The sequence below is a fragment of the Pan paniscus genome, chromosome 21, assembly GCF_029289425.2.
Source record: "Pan paniscus chromosome 21, NHGRI_mPanPan1-v2.0_pri, whole genome shotgun sequence".
Classification (NCBI taxonomy): domain Eukaryota; kingdom Metazoa; phylum Chordata; class Mammalia; order Primates; family Hominidae; genus Pan; species Pan paniscus.
Window position 1 is genome coordinate 32,543,329 of NC_073270.2, and position 26,665 is coordinate 32,569,993.

The window sequence follows — 26,665 nt, forward strand, 5'->3', positions numbered from 1 at the left end:
AGAGCAACAACTCCTAGGGGAGAACTAGATTGTCTGGTTGGTGATCAAAAAGAACTAAAGCATCTCTGAAGGCAATTAGCCCTCAACACTGTGACCCAGGCCCTGGAGGTGGGGCATGTTCTTTCTGCCTTCCACACACCCCTTCAGGCTGAACAAGGTGTTATTTTTTAACAGCTTTGTGAATTACACTTCTTTAAATTCCTGTGATAATTATTCCCTATTTCACAAGGATGCCTTTCTGTAACATCTTGAATATGTTACACAAATAGTCTTTCTTGAGGCACCCTCTGATGATAATACTAAAGATCACAATCAATAACAATTGTGCCCAGAGTAGCAGTACCACTTTGCATTTAGGTTGTGATCTACTGAAAAATAAATTAAACACATTAATATTTCTATTTAGGGAAATTCTGACAAGTAATTTTATAACAGGATCACTTCATTAATTATAAAGCTTCAAAATACTTAATAAAAAAACTAACAGATCAGGTTAATTACATGAGACTTTTCAGGGGAAAAAGCCATACAAAAACAAACCAAAAAAAAAGAGAGGAGAGACAAAAACTATCTTTGACTAACATTTTAGAGGTAAGATTATTTACTAACATTATTTTTCAAAATTACATTGTCAAATTAGCATTCACTTCCTAGTAATATCCTGAAGCCATCTCACTAAAAATTATGCTTTTGAAACAAATTAATGAGCTTAATTCATTTTCTATAAGTGTATGTTTGGACTTGCTTCGTTAATTTTTTTGACATGGAATTGTTAGCTTTCAATGCTGCTGCAAAGGCTTCCTTATATTCTTCTAACTCAGTTGTAACCTCTTCATAAGCAGTTTACATTTTGTAGAATTTACATTCCACATCTTTAAGTGTGAGTTCCTTCTTATTTAGTGAAGCCATATTATCCTTGTTTAACTGCTCTAATTGTTTTTTATATTGTGCTTGTAACTAAAACAAAGGAAAAGAATACACTTTTAAAACAATTATAACCTAATTATTGTATGTTTGTTGCCTTTCATTTTGAGTCAGTGATTCAAAGAGCATTTTTGAATATGTTAAAAAAGAGGCAGAAGCTTAAAATATTTCAGCAATATCAAAACTAATAACTGAATTCAGAATTAAGTCTGATTTATAAAAATTTGAAATCATAATTATGTTAGTATTAATGTAATCTGGTCATATAAAAAGTAATAGAATCCATTCATAATTTTAAAAAGTGATTAATGAACAATGTAGCTTAAGACCAATTCAAAAGTGTCATGTAATTTCTAAATCACAATTTTTTCCTATGCCAACTGGTCTTAATCATCAAATGACTCCATAATGAGAATCATTACTCTGAAAGATTGATTTTCTTATAATAATAATGGAAATTTAAATATTTAAAAGAAAAAACAGATGCCATTTTTTTTCTAGAACTTTACAAAGCAGATTGCTACAAGAGAGGCAGAGGAAACACTATATATATACATATATATGTATATATATATGTATATATATGTGTGTGTATATATATGTGTGTGTATATATATATATATATATATATATATCCGAAATATAATTTACAGTGAAATAAATGACAGTACATTACAGGTAAACTTACCTGATTTAAACAACTAACCTGTAAATGGATTTCTTCTAATTTTTCTACTGCCTGTATTGCCCTTTCATCTAGCTCTGATTTATATTCTTGTAGTTTACTAAGTTCTACCATATTGTTTTCCATATGTGTCCTAAGATTTAATATTTCTTCTTCCAACATCTTTTTATCCTCCTCAAGTTTTTCACATTCTTGTTGTACTTTTTTCATAGATAATAACTCCTGTTGAATAACTTGATTGTCTTTAGCCAAATTGATGCATTTTGAAGATACAGCTTCCTCCTCTGGTGTAAGATCATCAAACTGCATGAATAAAATAGTATAGCTTGATAATGAAATAGGCTGAGAATAATCTAATACAAAACCAATAGCAAATTTTAAAATGCATTCACTTGTAATAAAATGTTATCAGTAATGCATCAGATTCTTCAAATGTGATCCCTTAAATTACTCAGAATTTTAAGAACAAAGTTAAAGCTACCATGAGTCACAAAAATATATTCTTTAGTATCATCATCTTTGCCACAGAACTTTTGTACTTCATCTTACTTTTATTTTTCTGATAATTTATTTTTGTTCCTCCTTAAATGGCACAAAATTATCTCCTAGTAAAAAATGTCTAACCCCCTTCCCTCATTATCATTCCCCACAATATTTCAAAAAAAGTTTCAGAGATATCATGTTGAGTTATTTAGGCCAAAGTCAATAAATGGCTCTAGGAATAAGACTTTGAAAATAATATTACACTCTATACTAGGCATGGTGGCTCATGCCTGTAATCCTAGCACTTTAAAAAGCTGTGGCAGAAAGATCACTTGAGGCCAGGAATTTGAGATCAGCCAGAGCAACATAGTGAGACCCCCATCTCTACAAAATTTTTTTTTTTAATTAGCCGGGCATGGTGGCTCATGCCTGTAGACCCAGCTAGTTGGGATACTGAGGCAAAAGGATGGTTTGTACCCAGAGTTCAGGGCTGCAGTGAATTATTGTCACTGCACTTCTGCCTGGATGACAGAGAAAGACCCTATCTAGAAAAAACACAAAATAACGAATTCTATAATTAAGGATTCTGATGCCATAAGCCTTTCCTTAAACTGCAAATATTTCATGCTAATTTGAATTGCATTTTAAGAAGTAATGATTCTTGGGGTAAAGGCCATAGGATACAGCACCCAGAAATAAATCCACATATTTCCAGCCAACTGATTTTGGACGAACATGCCAAGAACATATGCTGGGGAAAGGACAGCCTCTTCAAATGAATGGCACTGGGAAAACTAAATATCCATATGGAGAAGAATGATACTAGCTTCCTATGCAACACCATATAACAACATAAACTCAGAATTGATTGAAGACTGAACTGTAAGGTCCAAAATTATCAAACTACTATAAGTAAATATAGGGAAAATGCTTGAGGACATTAGTCTGCACAAAGATTTTTATGGGTAAGACATCAGAAGCATAGGCAAACAACAAATGATAGACAAATGGTACTACATTAAGCTAAAGAGCTTCTGTCAGGCAAACAACTGAGTGAAGAGAAAACCTGTAGAATGGGAGAAAATATTGTCAAGCTATTCATCTAATAAGGGACTAATATACAAAATATACAAAAAACTCAAACAACTTCACAGTAAAAAAAAATCTGAGTTTAAAATTGGGCAACATATCTAACCATATTTTTTTAGAAAAAGAAATACAAATAGCCAATAAATAATTTTTAAAATGCTCAGTATCACTAATCCTCAGGGAAATATAAATCAGATCTACAATGTGATATAATCTTGCTTCAATTTGAATAAATTGCTATCATTGAAAAGACAAAAAAAAAAAATAGCAAATGCTGGTGAGGCTCCAGAGAACAGTAAACTCTTACATGCTGTTGGTGGGAAGGTAAATTAGTGCAGCCACTATAGAAAACAACATGAGGTTTTCTCAAAAAACTAATAATGGGGCTGCTGAGGGATCCAGCAACCCCACTACTGGGTATTCAGGAAATAGGAAAGAAAACAATAGATCAAAAGGATACCTGTCCTCATATGTTTACTGTAGCACTATTCACAACAGCTTATGTATGGAATCAACTTACATGTCCATCACCAAATGAATGGATGAAAAACTGTGGCACACAAACACAATGGAATACTATTCACCATATAAAGGAATTAAATCCTGTTATTCGTGGCCACGTGGATCAGTCTGAGGGATGTTTTGTTAAGTTCAGACACAGAAAGATAAATATTGCACATTCTTACTCATATGTGGGAGCTAAAGGAAAATTGAGGGATGGGCAATATGGCTGATGCCTGTAATTTCCTAGCACTTTGTAAGACCAAGGCAGGAGAATCATTTGAGGCCAAAAGTTCCAGAGCACCCTGGGCAACATAGGGAAATATCTCTACAAAGTAAAAAATCAGACAGGTGCAATGGTGCATGCCCATAATCCCAGCTGCTCAGGAGGCTGAGGTGTGAGGATCACGTGAGCCCAAGAGTTTGAGGCTGCAGTGAACTATGATCAAACCACTGTCTCCAGTCTGGGTGACTACAGTTGCCCAGAGCCCAGACTACACTAGCAAGATCCTGTCTCTTAACAACAAAAAAAAGCTCATAGAAGTAGGGGAGGGGAGGCTGGTTAATGGATACAGAATTACAGTTAGATAAGAGGAATGAGTTCTGGTGTTCTGTGTCATTGTAGGGTGAATATGGTTAACTATGATTTATTGTATATTTTTAAAAAGCCAAAAGATTTTGAATGTTCACAATTGAAAGAAATGAAAAATGGTTGAAGTAGTAAATGTGCTAGTTAGGTTGATCATTACACACTATATACATGTATAAAAATATTACTCTATAGCCCATAATTATGTATATATGTATCAATTAGAACAAAAGAGAAGCTACATTCATCCCATTTAAAACAAAGAATATGGGCCAGCCTTACTGACTTCCTTCTAATGAGTAGAATGTAGAGAAAGGGATACCATGTGGCTTCCCTATCTCAGACTGTTTTCCCTTGGAACCCAGCCCCAATTGTGAGAGCCATTAGGCCACAAAGAGAGCCTGAAAGTGCCTGTGTCAGTGTTCATGCTGCCTGTCCCAACCAAGTTTACAGCCGATGGCCAGCATCAACCATCAAACACGTGGGAGAGCAAAGCTTCAGAGGATTCCATTTCCCCAACTGATCAGCTGTTCCTAGGGAAGCTGAAGGGAGCAGAGACAAGCTGTCCTGGCCAAGTTTTTCCCAAACCACAGGTTCATGAACAAAATAAATGTTTTTCTTTCAAGCCACAAGACTCTGGGTAATTGTTAGGAAAATAAGTTTTAAAAAGAGACAACAGGAAACATAACTTATGCAGCAGAAAAGAGTCTCCTTTAAAGCAGGATCTAATAAATGTTGATATGTATTTATTGATGTCAAACATTATTGAGAAGCAGCAGATAACCAGGAGAGAGACATAAGCTGCTGAGGAGGAATTTTCCTAAAACTCCTTCAATTATGAGCTCTGATAACAAGGCAAGGGTGACTCTTTACAATTTCCCCTCAAGTTAGGAAATAAGACTGGGAAGCAAGAAGATGTATGATTTGAAAAACAATTAGAAATGCTTGGTGACATAGCCAAAGTCAGACATTTACCTGATTTCAATTAACTAAAATTCTAAAAGAAGAAGCTTTGAGTGTTTATTAATCAACCTAGTATTCAATTTTCATTTTCTTTTCTAAATGAGGAAATAAGGAGAATATTATGGAACGATTTTTAGTCTTCACAGAAGTAAAATAAGCATAGTGTGTTTTGAGTGTTAAGACATCAAATGCAATTTCTCCTTTACCTTACTCCAAGCTTGTTTCTATGGAGAAGTAAAGACCATCCCATCTCTATGTTATGCCACAATGCTTCTCTATAGCACACAACTTGGCTCTGAAATTTTGAAAGTCAAAATAATAATCTACTATGTGTCTCTGATAAATTGCCTGAACATTACCTGATTTTGAAGTGCTGCACTCCTAAGACCTTTTCTTGGAATGAGTTAAACTTTTTATTCCAGGAATCCTCTACTGAGCTAGAAAGCAGAGCTGTGCATCTCTGTTTCAGTAAAAGGAGGTCAATACAGGGAACTGTGGTTTCTGAGAATGCAAGATCTGCACTAAGAAAAGGATTAGCCACAGTGCTACCCAAGAGAAGCAGCTACCAGGAGGAAAGAGGGTCTGTAAACTGCAAGATGATTACTTCACTTGATTTCCACTGAGGAAAGCTGGTGGCTCAGACTTAAACTTCTATGGAAGGTTCTATGGATTATAATGAGTTAGTAAAACATAATGCACTAAATATTAGACTATGTCAGCAGATCCTGTGACCAAAACTTACTGAAAATATAACTATAGTGGGAGGCAATGGAAAAGAGACTAAAGGTTTGAATGGAGAAAAAAAGAAATTAAGTGTGCCTTGTAAGCCTGGCTTCTGATCATGTCTTAGAAGAAGTAAGGTATAAGCTGGCCAGAGACTCCTTTGTGACACAAAAGGTGAAGTTAAAGATATTCCACTAAATTTAATTTTTATTATGACATAAGACAACTGGTAATATGCAACATGATTGAAAAAATCTTCTCATTCAATTCGATTGGGCCTTGACATAAGAATAGACATAAACAAGCTAAGAACTGATAATCTAAAAATAAACCTGCATATTTACAGTCAATGGCTTTTATAGAAGCTTAACAAAATAACAAAATGGGAAAAGAATAGTCTTTTCAACAAATGGTGCTGGGACAACTGGGTATCCATATGCAAAAATAAATAAAATTTGACCAAATATCTTATTTAGAAATTAACTCAAAATAAAACAGTTAACTGTAACAGCTAAAACTATAAAACCCTCAGAAGAAAACAGTGGCATAAATCTTTGTGACTGCATTTGGCAGTGTTTTCTTAGCTATGACTCCAAAGGAAAAATGCATTCAATGGACTTCAAAATTGAAAACTGCTGTGCCTGAGAAGACAGTATCAAGAAGTGAAAAGGTAAGACGCCAAGTAGAAGAAAGTATTTGAAAAGCGTATATCTGATAAAGGACTTACATATATAGGAAATATAAATAACTCTTGCAATTAATAAACAACAAGATAACCCAATTTTTAAAAATGGGCAAAGATTTTGAATAGATATATCTGCAAAGAAGATATAAAGATGGATAAGAACATTAATAGATGCTTAACGTAATTAGTCATTAGGAAAATGTAAATCAAAACCACATGTGGCATCACTTCACATCACAGGATAAAATCTTTGTTCAAGAAAAAAGAGTAAGTGTTAGGAAAAATGTAAAGAAATTAAAACTCTTATCTAATGCTGCTGGGAATGTAAAGTGATACAGCCACTTTGGAAAACAAACTGGCAGCTCCTTAAAAGGTTAAGCATGAAGTTACCATATGACCCAGAAATTCCAGTCATAAGTATATACTCCAGAAAAATAAAAACATACACAAGCACAGAAACTCATACAAAAATGTTTACAGCAGCAGTATTCATAGGAGTCAAAAAGTAGAAAGAACCGGAACGTCTATCACCTTTGGGTGGGAGAGAACCCAAAGGTCCATCACCTGGCCAATGGATAAATAAAATGTTTGATGTATCCATACAATGGAATATTACTCAGCAATAAGAAGAAATTAAGTACAGATACTGTATTAGGAGGAGACAGCAAAATTCCTAGGCAGATACGGAAGGGTCCCCGGAGAATCTCCCACCAGCCCCACAAGTGTTTACACCAGATGTTATGTGCAGATAAGAGAACCTGGACTTGTCTTGCCTGGACATGCCTGCAGCAGACCGGAGGCCCACATGCACTGGGGGGATGGGGTGGAGTCACCAGGAATTCACGCCTTATGCAGAGGAGGAACCTGGCCGCTTCAGCTCATGTGCTCCTGGTATTCAATTGTGAGGTGGAAACCTGTTTGCAGGACCCCTCTCTTTGCTGAGAGCTTTCCTTTCACATAATAAATTCTGTCCTCCTCAATGTGTCTGCGTGCTTAATTTTTCCTGGTCATGAGAGAAGAACCCAGATGTAGCTGAACCAAGGAGCAAAAGCCCGGCATCAATACCTGCTACAGCACAGATGTAGCATGGAAAATTATGCTCAGTGAAATAAGCCAGTCCCAGCAGACCACTTGCTTTTCATTTCAGAGGCTTATAGGCAAATCTATACAAAGAAGGTGGGTGGTTCCCTAGGGCTGAGGGAGGAAGGGAAAACTAGTGAAGATGGTTAAATGATGTGGGGTTTGTTTTTAGGGTGATGAAAATGTTCAAAATTGATTGTAATGATGACTGCATAACTCTCTGAAAATACTAAAGTTAATGAATTGTATATTTTAAATGAGTGAATTGCACAGTGTGTTCATTATTTCTCAATAAACCTGTTGCCCCCTACCCCAAATTAATTTGGTACTAGTGATTTTGGTACTAGTGATCTGGAGACAGGTACTGCTTGGTTTCAGATCACTGGCCAGGGTTCAAGGCCTAAGAGAATCAACTGCATGTCCTCTATAGAAAAAGAGATTTATATTTTAAAAGCTATCCTTTTCATTAGTATCAAGCCTGTAAAATTAAATGAAAAATCTTTCTTTCACTGCTTAAAGCACTGACAGACTTATATTGAGGAATAAGACCTTGTTTTCTTTGGCCCCAATTTCTATCTAAAGGGTCTCATCAGATGGGTTGTATTAACTCTTATAATGTGGCTTCCTTTCTAACTTGATTCTGGTGCAGCATCACAGAGAGAAGAAGCTGAAAGAAATCAAAATATTTTACCCCTAAATATATTTTTTGACATATTTTGAAATAGCTGCTGCAGGGCCAAGAGATTGAAATGGCTCTCACTAATGTAGCCCAATCTCTCCCCTTCTAGGTCTTCCCAGATCTGGGGAAGATTAACTAAGAGCCTGAGGCATTTAAAGTCTGAAAAAATATATTTACCTTCTATTTTCTTCACATATTTTGGCAGAATTTGGGTTTTTCCATTATCAATATTTTCCAAAATTACATGATTTTTAATACCAAAACTGATTTAAAATTACCATACCTTGGAATATAAATTATTCTCCTGTAAAGATACATGCATTTGTATGTTCATTGCAGCACTATTCACAGTAGTACAGATGTGGAATCAACCCAGATGTCCATCAGTGATAGATGGGATAAAGAAAATGTGGTATATATATACCATGGAATACTATGGAGCCATAAAAATGAATGAGATCATGCTCTTTGCAGGGATATGGATGAACCCGAAGCTGATATCTTCAGCAAACTAATGCAGGAAGAAAAAACCAAACACTGCATCTTCTCACTTATAAGTGGGAGCTGAATGATGAGAACATGTGGACTCGGGGAGGGGAACAACAAACACTGGGGCCTGTTGGGATCAGGAGGGAGAGCATCAAGATCAGTAACTAATGCCTGAAGGGCTTAAAATCTAGGTGATGGATTGATGGGTGCAGCAAACCATCATGGCAGACGTTTACCTATATAACAAACCTGCACGTCTCACACATGTAATCTAGACCTTACGAATTTTTTTAAAAAACTACCTTCTGTTTTAGCTTCTTAATCAGAATATCCATTTTTAGTTGATCTGTTTTTAAGTCTTCATGGCAAACAAAGTCTTCATTTCCAAATACATTTAACATATTTATTGTCATTTCCAGGAATTTCTTATATCTGCAGAAATGTACAGAATTAGTAAGTCAAGTATTTTTAAGAGTAGATATTTAATAATTGTTTAAACATATGTTATGGCATATCAAAGAAACAAATCTATAAACTATGTTCCTTTCAGTTTCAACTGAACATAGTTTTAAAGCATTCTATATGAAATTATAATCTTAGATAAATAATATGAAGAACAATTTTATGGCATAAATGGCAGGTAAAGTGATATTATAACCATACAGTGTTTTTGTTTTGTTTTGTTTTGAGATGGAATTTCACTCTTGTTGCCCAGGCCGAAGTGCAATGGTGTGATCTCAGCTCACTGCAACTTCTGCCTCCTGGATTCAAGTGATTCACCTGTCTCAGCCTCCCAAGTAACTGGGATTACAGGTGTGTACCACCATGCCTGGATTATTTTGTATTTTTAGTAGAGATAGGGTTTCACTGGTCAGACTGGTGTTGAACTCTTGACCTCAAATGATCCACCCACTTTGGCCTCCCAAAGTGCTGGGATTACAGATGTGAGCCACCACACCTGGCCTAACCATACACTTTTTGTAAATAAACTACTCAAATCCATGTTGGTATGCTAGGTAAAATAACCTATTACTAAATATAAGCCATAACCCAGAGATGAGTAACCAAGATAAAAAAGTAAAACACATACATTTGAAAAAGACACAAAAATACATTTTGATACCCATTGGCCACAGTCTCTCAGAAGAAGAAAAAGTACACACAAAAAGCCTCAAGGAGATCATTCAATGTAGAAAAAGAGAAGAAAACATCTTTAATATCTGAGTTGAGGAGAAAAAGGAAACAGGCAGTTTTAGAAAAAAGAAAAGGGGCAGAGAGATGTGAGACGATTTAAAGACTTTGAAGAAGAGATCTAGACACCTTTGCTGACATAATGTCAACAAAATGAAAGAGATACAAAACCATGTAGAGAAAGGCAATGACAGAAAAATGTTGATTAGAATCAGAAAACCAAATTAAGTGCTCAGTAAATACATAGAAAAGTAGCTGTGTTCAGGGCTTCAAAGACAGATTCCATTGTTTTAAAAAAAATCTGTGATCAAAACATGAATGTTCATTTTACTTTTTCTTCAAGTTATACATATATTTTTATATATATGAAATTTATTTATGTAAAACAAGTTTAATAACATGTATACTTCATGTATACAACAGAGGTACTCATGTACAATGAGTAAATTTCCATGATATGTTTTATATCTAAAAGAAAAAGAAGCAGAAACAAAATATAAGCTACATATCAAGATAAATTTGATGTTAAAGAATGACACAAACAGGTCTTCTTTAAAGAATTTGAATGCAGCAGAGGATACTACAAAAGAAAGAAAAAATGACCACAGACAGCAAAAAACATCTTCAGAAATAAAAATTCAAACTAGATAATGAAGAGTGCACTGGACATTATATGTCCAAGGCTTGGTCATTGTTCTCAAAATCATTAAAGAATAAGTGGCCAGGCATGGTGGCTCACGTCACTTTGGGAGGCCGAGGCGGGCAGATCACGAGGCCAGGAATTTGAGACCAGCCTGACCAACTTGGCAAAACCCCGTCTCTACTAAAAATACAAAAATTAGCTGGGCGTGGTGGCACATGCCTGTAATGACAGATACTCAGGAGGCTGAGGCAGGAAAATTGCTTGGAGGCATAGGTTGCAGTGAACCAAGACCGTGCCATTGCACTCCAGCCTGGGAAACAGAGCCAGACTCTTTCTCAAAAAAAAAAAAAAAAAAAAAGAATATTTTGGCATTCAAAAAAAATTTCACCTTGCCCCAGCAGCTCAGCTGACTCCCATCCCCATGACACAAATGTCTAAAAAGTTGTGCTGTGAGTTTCTGAAATACATTTTAAAATAGAATTCATTTAATTATGAAAATGCAAACATAAAATGAATTTGTATCTATGTTTCAGTCAAGTAAAATTATAGTTAAATCAATTAATAAGTGGTTAACATGTTCTAGAATATGAAAACCATACCCAGTTGCCTCTTCTTCTAATTCATGATTTTTCTTTCTTATTTGATCCACATTATACTCCAGTGATGATATTAACTCAAAAAGTTTTCTTAATTCTTCATTTTTTTCTTCAGGCTTAAAAAAAGTGTTTAAAATTATTTTTGTAAAATCTAGAGTCCCTCTTTTATCTCAAAAATATTATTTCTCATAAGTGGATGAGTAATATGTATTTAGGCAGGTGTATAAAGTGCATTTTATAAACCTGATGCCAATAAGGGCAGATTTCAAAAATAGTCACTTTTCTTAAAACTGCTAAAAATGATTCAAATTTTCATCATCTTTTCTGAAATTTAAACTGCCAAAAATGTTTGTTACAAATGAGGGTTTTTACACACAAAATACTAAGGGTTAGTAAAAAAAAAAAAAAAAAAAGAGTAGTTATATTTACATTTTAGTTTTTAAAGATGCTCTATAAACATTGTCTTTAATAGTTTAAGATATTCCAAGTTTTCTTAAATTACATCTTACTAAGACAATTTTTAGAAAACTCTTATCTAGTTCCCATTACATTTTTGATCCTCATCTGTCTTCAGGCTGAGCTAAATACTGTCATTCTAAGTATTCACCCATAGGTTTCAGTTTTTCCCTTTCTCTTAACCATTTCTCTTTAAATAAAGTTTATTTTTTCTATAATCAACAAAAACAACTTTTGTCTACTTTTTGTGGCTTTTCTATTATCCTGTTTCTCCCCTTCCATTGGACTCTATGACACATGGTCTCATTCAGAAATCTATTTTTCATCACTTATTGTGTTTTTTATACTGAAATCTGATTTTTAATAATTCCAATAAAAAAGTCCAAGGGTCATGAAGGACTTTATCCTGCTTTGCTCAGCAGAGCAGTGACCAAATGCTCCCTCTGTTCCTCTGACCCCTCTTCCTTTCTAAATGCAGTGACCTCTATTCTTCAGCCCTAACCCTTTCTATTCCTCTGACCCCACTTCCTTTCTAAATGCAGCAATCTCTGTTCTTCAGCCCTATCCTTTTCTATTCCTCTGACCCCGATCATTTCTAAATTTAGCAACCTCTGTTCCACAGCCCTATCCTTTTCTGGTTTTTTGCTTTGAGATGGAGTCTCCCACTGTCACCCAGGCTGGAGTGCAGTGGCATGATCTCAGATCGCCGCAACCTCCACCTCGTGGGTTCAAGCTATTCTCCTACCTCAGCATCCCAAGTAGCTAGGATTACAGGCATGTGCTACCCGTCCAGCTAATTTTTTGTATTTTTAGTAGAGATGTGGTTTCACTGTGTTGGCCAGACTGGTCTTGAACTCCTGACCTCATGATCTGCCTGCCTTAGCCTCCCAAAGTGCTGGGATTACAGGTCTGACCACCATGCCCAGTGGCTATTTCACTTTTTACATTCTCTCAGGACTCCTAAAATCTCAAAACTTTGACCTAGATTCCCTAATCTATATTTCCAGCTCTGAACTTCTTCTTGAGGTCTCTTCCTTCTAGTACACATATTATAGACAATGTTCTCAACCACACGCTCATACATTGCTACTTGGTGCAGATTACTTTTGTAGATAGTGAATCTTGTCTATTTTATGTTGGCTCTCATTAATGTTACTTTGTGATTTTCTAATCTCAAAGGGGGACTATCTCACTGTTATGATACTAACCAGTATACTTTGTCCTTTCTTTCTTTCTTTCTTCTTTTTTGGACCAGTATACTTTGTCCCTTTTTTGTTTTACATTTTTAATTTTTTTTTTTTTTGAGACGGAGTCACACTGTGTCATGCAGGTTGGAGTGCAGTGACACCATCTCAGCTTACTGTAATTTCCACCTCCTGGGTTCAAGTGATTATCCTGCCTCGGCCTCCCAAGTAACTGGGACTACAGGTGCACACCACCACACCTGGCTAATTTTTGTGTTTTCAGTAGAGACAGAGTTTCACCATGTTGGCCAGGCTGTTTTTGAAATGCTGACCTCAGGTAATCCACCCACCTCAGCCTCCCAAAGTGTTGGGATTACAGACATGAGCCACGGCAGCCAGCCCTCTTTTTCTTTTATAATGAAAACTTTCCCATGTGAATCAGATTATCAATTGTTTGCCTTTGTTTTCTTTTAAAGAAATTCCTTTTCCATAGAGATATGGCATGATGAAAGGCTTGTTCTAAAGTTTCTTTTGGGGGACATTTAACTATGTCATTGGGAAGCTTCAGTAAGTAGAGATCTCCCTTCTTCCCACTCAAGATTCTTCATCTCAAAATGGTGTCCACCAAATGTCTTAATCCAGGTTGTCTCTTGTTTAGAAATTCATGAAATAGGAACCTTCTCGAGAAGTTGGAGGCTATTGATTGAGATGGTTAAAGCTGCCCCTTATTATATGTTTTACTCCCAAGGTAGACATCAAAGTGGCTAATAATTCTATGTCTGATGTCTAACTCACTTCTATGGGAATCTATACAAAACGTTTTATTTATGAGACAGAGTCTCCCTCTGTTACCCAGGCTCGGGTGCAGTGGCTTGATCACCGTTCACTGCAGCCTGAATATTCCAAGCTCAAACGACCCTCCTACCACAGCCTCCCAATGTAGCTGGGACTACAGGCATGCAGCACCATGCCTCAGCTAAGTGTTTAAAAAAAAATTTTTTTTTTAGAGACAGGGTCTCACTATATTGCTCCGCCTGGTCTCAAACTCCTGGGCTCAAGCGATCCTCCTGCCTCAGCCTTCCAAAACCAGGTGTTTAACTGGGGACTAACATGAAGCACTTAGAAGACTATGTGGAACATAGTGAGCTACATAAAATATTTGCTATTAGCATAATTATTTTATTGTATATCTTAACAAAATTGTGTATTTTAGGCAGGTGGCATGCCAATGGACCTATAGCTGAACTGAATCATTCTTACCACTGAGAGTTGCAGCAAATGGGGGACATAATTTATAACTTACTTTTCTCTCTGTATGACTCATTAGTCAATGACTATGTATGTACTACAATGTAAACAGCACCTCCTGGATTGAATAGTACATAACTGACATGACCAGCAGAGACAGACTAAAGACACTGAGCTGAAAACCCTGGACTCTATTGCTAAATCAAGGCTCCTGAATCCGTTCACTCTGAGCAACTGTTGCTGTGGTGCTGCCTTCACAAGCACTCTGCTGAGCACTCAGATTGAGGGGCTGTGCTATCCGTCATCAGAGAAGCTGCAGCCAGAACTGTTCAGCTGACAAACTGGTAACAGTCCAGAAATACAGTTCTGACTGCATAGTGAAAAAACGCCGATTTAGATTCTTTTTCATAGAGAGAAAAACATAAACACGTGATTGAACGCGTCTCCTGTATTAGACTAATTGGTTTAGATTTGATACTTAATTGCTAAAAATACATTTAGAATATAAACTTTACTGTGTCAAGGTCTCAAAGCAGAAACAATTGGTATGGCATAAAGGATTGAATTGAATGCTGCAAACTTCTAAGCTAAAATATTTTCAATGTATGCAAGGATAGGTGGCATACATATTATATATTATTCCCCCATTAAGCAAATTTATAATGAGAGAAAATTATCTTCCATAAAAAAATAAAAGCCATGTAAAATTAAGGACTAAGTTTTTCTGCACAGACTAGACAACGATTGCTAACGCATAAGGTCAATGAGAGAACACTCAGAGAAAGCTTCTTGGAAACAATAAATTGTCTGCCACGTCTGAATGAATGAGGCTAGATGAACAGAAACTGAGAAGGCAGAAAGGATAGCATGAGCAAGACAAGTGCTGATATCTGCCCAATTAACTCTGAGGATAAAGTCCAATGGCAGGGAAATAAAAACCCGTGTCCACATAATAACCTGTAAGTGAATGTTTGCAGCAGCATTTTTCATAATAGCTAAAAAGTGGAAACTAACCTAAAGGTCCATCAATCGATGAATGAATGGAAAACCAGTATAGCCATGGAATAGAATATCATTTAACTATAAGAAGAAATAAACTACCAATGTGTGCTAAAACAGGCATGAATTCTGAAAACATTATGCTAAGTGAAAAAGCCAGTCACAAAGGACTAAATATTGTATAACTCTATGTATATGAAATATGCAGAACAGGCAAACATATGGAGACAAAAGTAGATAGATGGTGGTTGCCTACAACAGGGGTAGGTGGAGGGACATGGAGGAAGGCTGCAGTCATGCCTAGGAGATGTGGGGTTGCTTTCCAGGGTGATGAAAATGCTGTGAATATACTAATAGATACTGAGTTGTACATTTTAAATGGTTGAACTCTCTGAAATGTGAATGATACCTCAGTGAAACTGTTTTTAAAATCCCAAGGCAGGATCAAGATAATTTTCTCAACTCTCAATTTTTGATGTACATGCTATCTCAAATTTAAATATTTCTACAGTTTTATAGTATATTTTAAATAAAAGACAAAGAAAATGCCTAACTTTTCAAATAGTTTGTAAATTAACCTAAAACATGCACATTTCAAAGAATAGTATAATGGCCTTTCTGTACAAGTTAACCTAGAATCTGTGAAATAAATAGACACAGATTCTGTGTCCATTCACAAAAGTGAAGAAATAAGACAATTTTCTGGAACATTCCATGAAACATTCTCCTCTGATTTAATCTGGCCTGCCTCATCCGAGCAATACAAAAATTACTTAAAAATACTGTTTTAACAGGAAAAAAGTCAGTTTTCTATGAGGAATGATGTATAATTCTCAACTTTTCCAAGGTTACATATTGTAAGAGAAAACGTATGTAATGGTTTTTCAAAATGGTAGAATGAAAGTCACAATATAAAAAAAAGTACATTATAAAGATAGTAAAATGGAAATAATTCATTGTAATGAAAATAAAAAATCAAGCTTCTGCCAAAATTAGTATCCTAAAACATGTTATATAATTCAACTAGCTACAGAATACAGTTGACATGTTAAGCTCCTTACATACTGACTTTCCACTTGAAATAATTTCTTCTTTGGGGCCTGCGTCTCATCCAAATTAATGTGATAATGTGATATACCTTCCAGTGGAGACTCTAACATAGTTAATTTTTTTAAGCTGTCAGCCGCTTCTTGTTGAAGTTGTCTCACAACCACCTGAGAAAATATTTTTGTTACTAATTTTATAAATTGCCTTATTATTAAATTATGTTAATAATATTTAACTCTAACATACCTACTTTGAAAATTATCACCACACATATCAATTCACCTTCTTTTAATCACATGTACACATTTTTATTTATTACTGAATTCAGTGAGGGATGCAGAATATGTTCTCTTCCTGCCAAACTGGTATTCTCTTACTTACACAACAGATTCATCCCACCATTCAATCATCTTAGAAGCTCAACTCAACCTCAAAGTTCCTAACATATTCAATCACCTGTTCAAATCCTTCCAACAGATTCCTATCTCAGAATAAAAGTAAAATTCCAATGGCCTTTGAGATCCTAGGTAAACAGGCCTTTACCTCCCTCTCTGACTTCAGAGCTCCTACAACTCCCTCCTGTGATTATTCCATTCCCACTGTACGTGAAGCCTGCCACCCCTCAGTCTGAAAATAGGGATCTAATGCCTAACTCATAAATCACAGGCAGCTACAAGTATCTTTCTACTGAACAAAATTATATTCCAATGATAGTCATTGAGCCTTGAAATAAAAATTATCAGCTAATTATTAATATAAATATTCAAAGTAAACTATAAATACCAGTGGGAAGACTAAACCAAATATAGTTTTGCTAAATATTACCACATGTATCCTAAATTATGATTTTATAACAAGTAGGTGCCTTTAAAACATTACATAGTCATAAAAATATGTAATTTGACATATTTTCAGATTTGTTAAATTAATATGAATAATAACAAAGATATACCAACTAAAATACATAAAAAGCTACTTAAAGCAAGGTATTACAGGACACAGCAATACACTTCAGTTCATCTGGGAAATCTAGAATTAAGTGTCGAAGAAAATCACTTAATTAAATTTTAATTTGAAAATACTCATTTCAGGTGTAAACATTTCCATTTATACCTATATTATGGTCTTAACATGTGGCAACATAAAGTCATTAAAATTATTATTTCAGCAGTACAGAACTATCTACCTTAAAATATGACTCTGTGCCTAATAAAATTTCATAGGTGACACAATGTCTTTTCTCAAAGTAAATCATCTCTCACCTCTACCTTTTATTTCCTAGAAATGAGGCATGTTTCTAAGATGGCATAGTAAACACATTTTTCCTTTTTTTATTAAAACAGCTTTGTTGAAATATAATTTACATACTATAGAATGTATCTGTTTTAACTTAAAGTTAAAAGATTTTTAGTACATTTACTGAGTTGTGCAGCCATCTCTACAATCCAACTTTAGAGAATTTCCATCACTGCAAGATCCCTCACGCCCATTAGCAGTCACTACCAGCTTCCAGCCCCAGCCCTTTACAAACATTAATCTACTTTTTGTCCCCATACGTTTATCTTTTCTGGATGCTTCATGTAAATGGAATTATACCGTATGGTAAACACACTTTTATCCATTGATTTTTATATTCCACTAAGTTCAACATGTATCCAGAACCAAATGTTTAAATTTTCTTTCTAGAAGTTTGAAAATATTTATCTTCCTTGATACTTACTACTCTTTCTGCTTTCTCTCTCTCATATTGAAAGAGACTTTCTTTTAAATGATCACATTCATTCATTAGCTTCTTATTTTTCTCTTCTAGCATGAGGTCTGTCTTTCCACTGTCAATAAAGACTCTTTGGATATTAGTTACTATCTCTTTATGATCCTTTTTCTGATGAACATCATCTAGTTGCTGTTCAATGCATGGATTTTCATATTGGAGTTGACATATCCTGTCTTCTACAGAGCTCCACTTTCCAGTGGAATTACTCACTTTAGCTTCTGCATTTTGATACATCTCTTTCATTTCCTTTATTTGCTGCTGTGTTTGGCTTAGGTAGTTTTGGACAGTTTCTAAAGCCAATAACTTTTTTCTGAGAGTATCTCTTGTCTTACGGAACTTATCTTTTAAGGTATTGAATTTAATTTGTGTTTTAGAAAGTTGTTCATTAAGAAACTCATTCTTATCTTCTACTTTGGGAATATCAGAACTCATTTTTACTTGTATGGAAACATCTTGTGTTCACTCTAAAGCAAGTTTTAGGTTTCTTTCTGTTTTCACACTTTCACTATGTTTACTTATAGCAGCAGCCAGTCTAGACTGATAAGATTCAATTTCAGCTTCCAGTCTTTTGTTGCTTTCTTCTTCCTTCAACAGTTCAGAATTGAGCCTTGTATTCTCAGCTTTGAGATCATTAAGCTCTTGTTGATACCGGAATGCTGTTTTTGTTATCAATTCCTCATTGAGTTTTATATAGTTTTCAAGGGCAGCATTTGTTTTTTTAACAATTTTAACGTCCTTAAGATATTTATTTTCTTTTTCCAGGTTGTCATTTTTCATTGTGCATATTTCCTGTCTGAGTATAGCAATATCTGTCTTCAAAATGCAATTTTCATCCATCAGATCTTTTATTTCTTCGTGATTATGAAAATCCTAAATAAAACAAAAGAAAGTTTTAGCTAGTACTCAATAAAATGACATATCATGATTACCTCTGAAGTTAAAGAATAACCTGCGCATCATACACTAAAAAGATTACTGTAAGTGGATGTCCAACTAGAGAAAAAGTTGAAGCAAAACTTTGAACCCTATAGAGCATAAATTCCAAAAAGTTCAGAAATTTATTTAAAAGTCAATGAATTTATAAAAGTAAACACGTATACACACATGCACACCAGAGAACTTTTAAGAATTTCAGAATTGGAAAAGCCTTTCCCTGAATTACAACAACCTCAAAAGCATAAATTAAAGCATTAACAAATTTGACTAAATTAAAATATATCAAAAAATTGCATTTACCCTTTGATATCTAACCCATACACCACCCTATAGTAAGAACCTTAGTTCACACGTATTTGGACAGTTAAATTTCCCAGAGTTATTACAGTTCTGTTTCACTGATAACATTCTATTTCAATTTGACTCTTTTAACACTTTTATAGTCAGTTGTAAGAATTACATTTACTAAATCATAAATCTAGACATTATACTAGTCACTCCTATATACATTCATTGATGAACTCATCTAGTTACCACAATTTTGAAAAGAAATATTGAAAATATAAGCAAGCTACAGAATTTTCCCCAGGACTTCTGACTCTACTTCTAGTTCTCTGACAGATCACAGTTACTTCTGTGGTGTAAATATATCAATACGAAAGAAAACTTTTATTTCAAAACACCAGCGGTAAATAAGATAAAATTTATAGAGCTCTTCTTAGAATATCATGAGATTATTTGTGATTGCAATAATTTGTTTCCTCTTTATAATATTAGGTACAGTAATCAATATGAAATGGGGGAAGTACAAGGAACAATTTTACTGGGAACAAAATCTTTATCAATAGGTTATCACTAAGTATATATTATGGCATAATATTGTTTTCAAAAGCTCTTTGTAATAAAATAATAACCTACATGGATGTCAAGACTTATAATAAATATTAATAATTGTACCTGTAACTGTCATCATTCATTTTTTAAAAATGAGATAACATTTCTGGTTTGTTTTAGACCTAAATATTACATATTAAATCAAGAGGATATTATAAGTAACATTGATAAAATAAAGTTTAAAATATAGAATTTTTACCAAAGATTGATTTATCTGATTTGGAGTATTTCTTGCAGTCTTCGGTTTCATCTCTAGTGATTGAACATTTGGTTCAAGTTGTTTTGCTTCAACTTCTTTCTTATATTGTTTCTCTTTCTTTTCTAATTCTTCTCTATTTTTTTGTACAGCATATTAACATTTGTTTTTTCTTCATTTTCTTGTCTTAAGATGCAGCTGCAGATAAAGGCATTTATCTGAAAATTCATTTTGTTAAAAAATAAAGAGATCATCCTGTGATCTACCTCTGCAGATGCTCTTTATCATCCTAATAAAATTTCTATATTCTGGATTATCTTTCCTTTGTAATTCTCAGATATTTAATTTCTCACTTCAACATCTTCAAAAGAATGCATATACTTGAAAAGTAGTAAGGAAAGAATATTCTGCTAAAGTTTTTGTTACTAGTCACTCTAGTATGTATTATAAAAAAGGATACTGGAAATAATTCAGTATAGTTAGAAGTTCAAAATTACCTTTTCAAATCACACAGTCATAATTACTCCCTGATTAGAAAAGGTCATTTACAATCAACTAAATTTTTAAAGTTACTATTTATTGACAAGCATATAAGTTCACTAGAAATAAATTTTCATCTCTATGAAATATTGCAGGTGTCTCTCCAAATGATTTACAGAGTAAGATGTCTCTCACACAAACTATATTTGCAGATGATTGTCATCTAAAACTAGGCTAAAGAGTCTAACATCTGTTACCCCACACTTTTTATAATTCTTTCTTAATACTTCCAATTCACCTTCTTATTACATATATTTTATATATTTATTAAGCTATTGTTCATTATGTGTAATATATAATTAATGCCCTTAATGTGTGTATGTTTACACAAGTTATGTTTTCCTGTGAAATCTAGTCCCAGAAGTGGAGTTGTTGAGTTAAAGGGATGTCAGGTTATTTGAAATTTTGATACACAGCACTAAGTTACCCTTCAGAAATAATTTACCAATTTCATATACGAACAGTGTATGAGAATGCCTTTTTCCTCACATTTTCAATGGTAGTAATTACTTTTTCAATATCAGCATGACTTTACAAAATATATCTTATTTTATGTTAATTTGCATTTTTCTGATTACCAGGCAGGGCTAAATATCCCTGGTAAAACTGTAAAACTTGTTAATCATAAGGAACATTAGTCCAATTTTGAATTAGTTTATAGCACAATGACAATTATCTGCTGAGAAATACTGCTATCAGTGGCCGGGCACGGTGGCTCACTCCTGTAAACCTAGCACTTTGGGAGGCCGAGGTGGGCAGAACACCTAAGGCCAGGAGTTAGAGACAAGCCTGGATAACATGATGAAACCTCATTTCCACTAAAAATACAAAAAATTAGCCAGGCATGGTGGCACATGGCTGTAATCTCAGCTACTAGGGAGGCTGAGTCAGGAGACTCACTTGAACCCAGTATGCATAGGTTGCAGTGAGGTGAGAACACACCATTACACTCCGGCTTGGGCAACAAGAGAGAAACTCCATCTCAAAAAAACAAAAAAACAAAAACACTGCTATAGGCTTACTCACCTATCGTGCTCTTCCTTCAGTTTCTTGGGAAATTGCTGAGGATACGTTTTCCCAATCTTTCTTTGTTTGGTTAATCTGTCAGCAGCAGCAGAAGATGTACTATGACATACCTTTTTTGATAGTTGTATTTTTTCACTTTCGTTTGCATTATTTCCTTCTTTGACCTCTAATAAAAGTAATATGAATAATAATTGTTATTATTTTATTCAATAAAAAGAACTTTTTCCCTGATTTTTTTCACTTGATTCAGGTTAACTATCACCATTTTAATGATAAAAGTATTTTGTGCTTACTTTAATTTTATCATTATACATAATTATTATAATTATAATATACTCATCATTTTATCATTGAAATTTTTGTCAAGTCTTCTCATTTCTGTTTGTGTGAATGGAAGAATTTTCCAAAATTTCAAAAAGGCTCTTCTCCATTTTGTGTTTTTATTCCCATCCACTCTTTGCTATCTGATATAAGTGTTTATGCTATCTGATTGGCAGAAACAGAGAAATAAAAAAAACACAGGCATAACATATATCTTCTGTCATTGCCACCTGGATTTTACATGAAATAGTCAGATTAAGAGGATGTGACCTTGTAGGGCTTCAGGAACAGTAAAGAAGTTTTCCCTTTTCTGCACTGAGCTATTCTTTTCCCCACTGCCTTTTATCTCTCTTTTTTTTTTTTGAATCCTGTGATATCAAAAAAGTGAAACTTCTCCCTGAACTATAGGAACAAAAGTTTGCCACAACACAAGAAGCAGAGTGAAACTGCTGAGTTTCTAGTGCAGAATTCTGGAAAATGAGATGCTTCGCAGATTTCACATTCAATTACCACAAACGTTTATAGGTGGAAAACATATGGCACAGTTATCTACTTTAGCCCCATTATCTATTGAAAATGGGAGTCAAACCAACCAAGACATATGAAATGTTTCATCCAGAGCTCTTGAGGTGGCATTCTCTAGCATTTCATGGCACCAAATAACATGATACAATTCCATATTGCTGAATGACATAAATTACCAGATAAATTTATCAAATTAGTAAGATATATTAAAAGTCTAACTTGAGCAGAGCAATTTAACACCTCAGAGGGTGGAAAAAGGCCTCATCTGCTTTTATTTTGAAAGAAGAAAATCTCTAGATTTTTGTCTATCTTTAGAACACAATGTACAGAACTCAACTTTCTACTAAAGAGTCAAAGGCTAAATTTTTAGCTAAGAAATTACGCTTCTTACATGATAAAAATCATACATGCCAAAACTTACCATACTTTATTAAACAACATAATGTAAGGTCTGATTCAACAGAAATATTGGAGTGGTGATTTTTTTAAATATGTGGAAATATATATTTGTTTTCAAAGTATTGGAAATAACCATGATGGAACTATAAATTCAAATAGTTTGAGCTAAGCAGATAAACTTATATGCATGAAAACACATTAAACAGACTCATTTGGCTGGGAATATTCATTGCAACCCTCAAGGCTAGACATGTTTTTGTGGCTCATCTCAGTCATTGCTTCCCTCCCATTGTATCCCCATTTTATCATTAAATAAATGTAATTCATCTCTAAATGAATACAAAAAAAGAATCTAGAATCTGAAGCTTATTTCTTTAGCAATTTCTTTATGTTGATCTGGTTCAGAACATCACAAGGTGTATGGCTGAATTAGTTTCCCAGCTCGTATGCCACTTGGAAGACTGAGAGTGAGACTTAGGTTGATTAATGAACAAACATTATGAGAACATTCTCCAGAACCATTGTTTAGATAACAGGACTAATCTACTTTGACACATAATTACACATTTAGAAAACCCCACTGTAACTGTACACATGAGATTTTCTTGAATGGAAAATTTGACTAAATCAAATAATTGATAAAGAGAAAAAAGAAGCAGCAAGTGAACCTCTGCCTTTTTGAAGTTGGACTTTCTTTTTCTCCAAATCCAGGAACTCTACTTGTAACATGCCTACCTAATTCTTTTTTAGTATTATTATACTTTAAGTTCTGGTACATGTGCACAATGTGCAGGTTTGTTACATATGTATACATGTGCTATGTTGGTGACCTTGGAATATCTTGCTGTAAGTCTTCTAGCTATATTTTTGATGTTCTCTTACTATGTGGCAAAGAATAAGCCACATTTTATAATTCAAGATTCATGCTTTTGTAGTTATTAGCACTTGGACTGTCATATAGTGGCTTCTGGAATAAGCACTGTATTGGTTTTCTGTTTTTATAAGTATCTGTAGCAGCAGAAATCCTGTGGCTTTGTATCTGAATCATATGCTTCATTTCTTTGGGGTGAGTAAACCACAAATCAAAAAGACTTTCTGGATCTCTAGACTGAGGTCAATGCCTAATGTCTAATTTCCAATTAGTGATATTTGGGTTTATATTTTTTGCCATTTGCATGTCAAACTCTTAATCATCTTTCATTTCAATCATAATTACTGGGTTCCTTACTTTTCCAGTTTCTGTATCATAACAAAAATTTTCATTATCTGTGTTAGAATCAAGCTATGTGTCTGGTTTGTTACCATTTTTATAGTCTGATTTATTTTAATTTAAATGAAGCTTAGAAGATGACTGGTAAGTGTATTTCAGGGACCTGCAGTGAGAATGGAATAAAAAGACATTTGACATGGGCTTCCTCTGTTCAGGCACTTGCCTGGACTGCCACAGAGTTAGATCCTCCAGATGCATTTTTCTCCTCACAATCAGGGACATGATTCATCAGATTAGAGGGCACTCCTTTTTTTTTGTCCCTCTTTGGAGTTACTATGTAGGAGCTCTTCCTCAGGGCAAGCAGTAATTTTGGAGTTTTCAAAACTTTTACCAATATTCAGCTTGAATTTTTTTGTAATGAATTTTTAAAAAGTCGTGAATATATAGATAGATTCCCTTTATCACAATTCTTACCCAGTTCTGGTTCTTGCGACTTTTTTTGGGGGGGGGCAGGTGCAAAATGGAAAACAAATTTGCTTGTTTTGTTTCTCAGATGTCTTTTCTGTCAGAGTGCATGTTTTAAAATTAGCTTTAATCAAGTATAAACAAATAAATATTAGAAAATAATTAAATTTTAACTGTGAAACTTAATCTGTGTGTTGCTACTCTTAAATTATGGGATTGTAACTAAAAATTGAAAAATAATTTGCCTTGGCTTAACATAGGACAGAAACATGAACCAGCAAGCTGAACTATCAGTGTCTGTTTGTACTAAACTTAATGCAATATGTGTAAAATCTACCAGAAATGAATTCAAAGATGATAGGTAGTATTATAAAAGCTTCCTCTCTTACAAAGACTTAACCTCAGCATACCAGAAAGAGTGAGCCCCTACAATGCATGTTTATTTCTGAAGATTAACTAGAGCACTAGGCAAACACTAAATTATTAAGAGTCAAACTGAACACCAATAAGAAAGAGAAGCAAAATTTTAAATTCTAATTCAAATGATATACTATGATAGTGTGATGTATCTAGATAGAATTTCTGCTTATATCCACTTCTAATATATTTTATGTTCCAGTAGTGACAAGGTTTGGATTTTTAAAATTTTAGTAATATTTACTATGTATTTATGTTGAAATAAAGTTATTGTTTGCACCCTGACACCAAAGGTCCCATTCTGCAAGGTAGGATTCTCTTAATAGGCAACTGGGTTGACTTTTATGACCCCATTCACTCCCTGAACACAGACACAGAAGTGAACTGGTGACCACGAAAGAGAATAAATCTTTAAACTCGGCACTGGTGACCAGCAATATAAAACTGCAACATCTGAACCACTGGCAATGATGACTCCTTTAACGCTACTTTAACTCAGTGGCCATTGTTGTTAAACTGTTCATAATTTCTATTCCTTAATAATATGACCCAATATTTCATGTTACCTTCTGTATTATGAGTAAGGTTATACAAATAAAAGAGCAAGATAATTCTGAAAATTTCTTGCCTCAATTCCAAGGGTAAAGACAGCTATGAGTTATTAGAGATAGTAAGAATTACTAGAATAACTAATAGTTACTAGAGATAGTAAGAATATTTTAAGTTTCATAACTGGTTAAAATGTTTTAAAAATTAAATATAAAATTATGATCTATTGGACTGTAAAGGTATAGTCTAAAAGGTCATATCATTTGGACTATGCTTTGTTACTAAAGCCAAAAAAAAAACTAATATTAAACAAGAAACTTAAATTTTCATATACCTGTGGTTGCTTCTTTTCACTTCTTTCATACCTTTCTTTCTCTTCCTCTGAAGCCACTGGTAAGGCTTGTTCTGTTGACAAATTCACTGGTTTAGTTCAAATGAACTAAGAAGAGTTAGATAAAGATGATAATCTTTATAAAAATAAATAAAGAATAACATTTCTTTATATTTTGAGAGTTTAAATGAAGCTTAATGTTTAATGAAATATTTACTTATATAAGAAATACTTCTAATTATCCAAAACTTCAACAAATCACTTGGGGAGACACTAGATATCACCAGATTCAAGCCATACAAAATCTCAGGGTCACTCACAAATTGTTCCACCCAACGTAAGTCAACAAAACTGTTGGAAACAAAACAGAATTTTGAAATACAGTCAAAATATACAATGTAACACTTTACTATACCTCATAACAGTATCTTTTTAACAAGATACTAATTGAGTTGGCAGTTACTAATAATTTGCAAAATTATCATTGTTTATATCTCAATTAGTGTGCACACCATTTTTTACATCACAAATGTTTTCCCCTGCTATTCTGAAAAATTTATTTTCATCTTTTAAGACTCAGAAAGTAGGCTGGGCATAATAGCTCACATCTGTAATCCCAGCACTTTGAAAGGCCAAAATGGGAGAATTGCTCAAGGACAAGATTTTAAGACCAGCCTGGGAACCATAGGTAACCTTGACTCTACAAAAAATTAGACAGGCATGGTGATATGTGCCTGTTGTCCCAGCTACTCAAGAAGTTTAGGTGAGAAGATCCCTTGAGCCCAGGAGTTTGAGGTTGCAGTGAGTCTCAATCATGCCATTGCACTC

General features: G+C 34.2%; 1 long non-coding RNA gene and 1 pseudogene across 1 annotated transcript in view; both read right to left on the minus strand.

Moving 5' to 3' along the window:
- LOC129393043 (uncharacterized) overlaps positions 1-9,323 on the minus strand; it is a 69,581-nt gene extending 60,258 nt beyond the window's left edge. The window contains exon 1 of the long non-coding RNA XR_008622317.1: positions 9,193-9,323. This is a non-coding gene — a long non-coding RNA (uncharacterized LOC129393043). The remainder of the gene's footprint in view (positions 1-9,192) is intronic.
- A 7,121-nt stretch (positions 9,324-16,444) lies between these two features.
- The window catches only part of LOC100985894 (putative ankyrin repeat domain-containing protein 20A2), a 43,691-nt pseudogene continuing 33,470 nt past the window's right edge, over positions 16,445-26,665 (minus strand).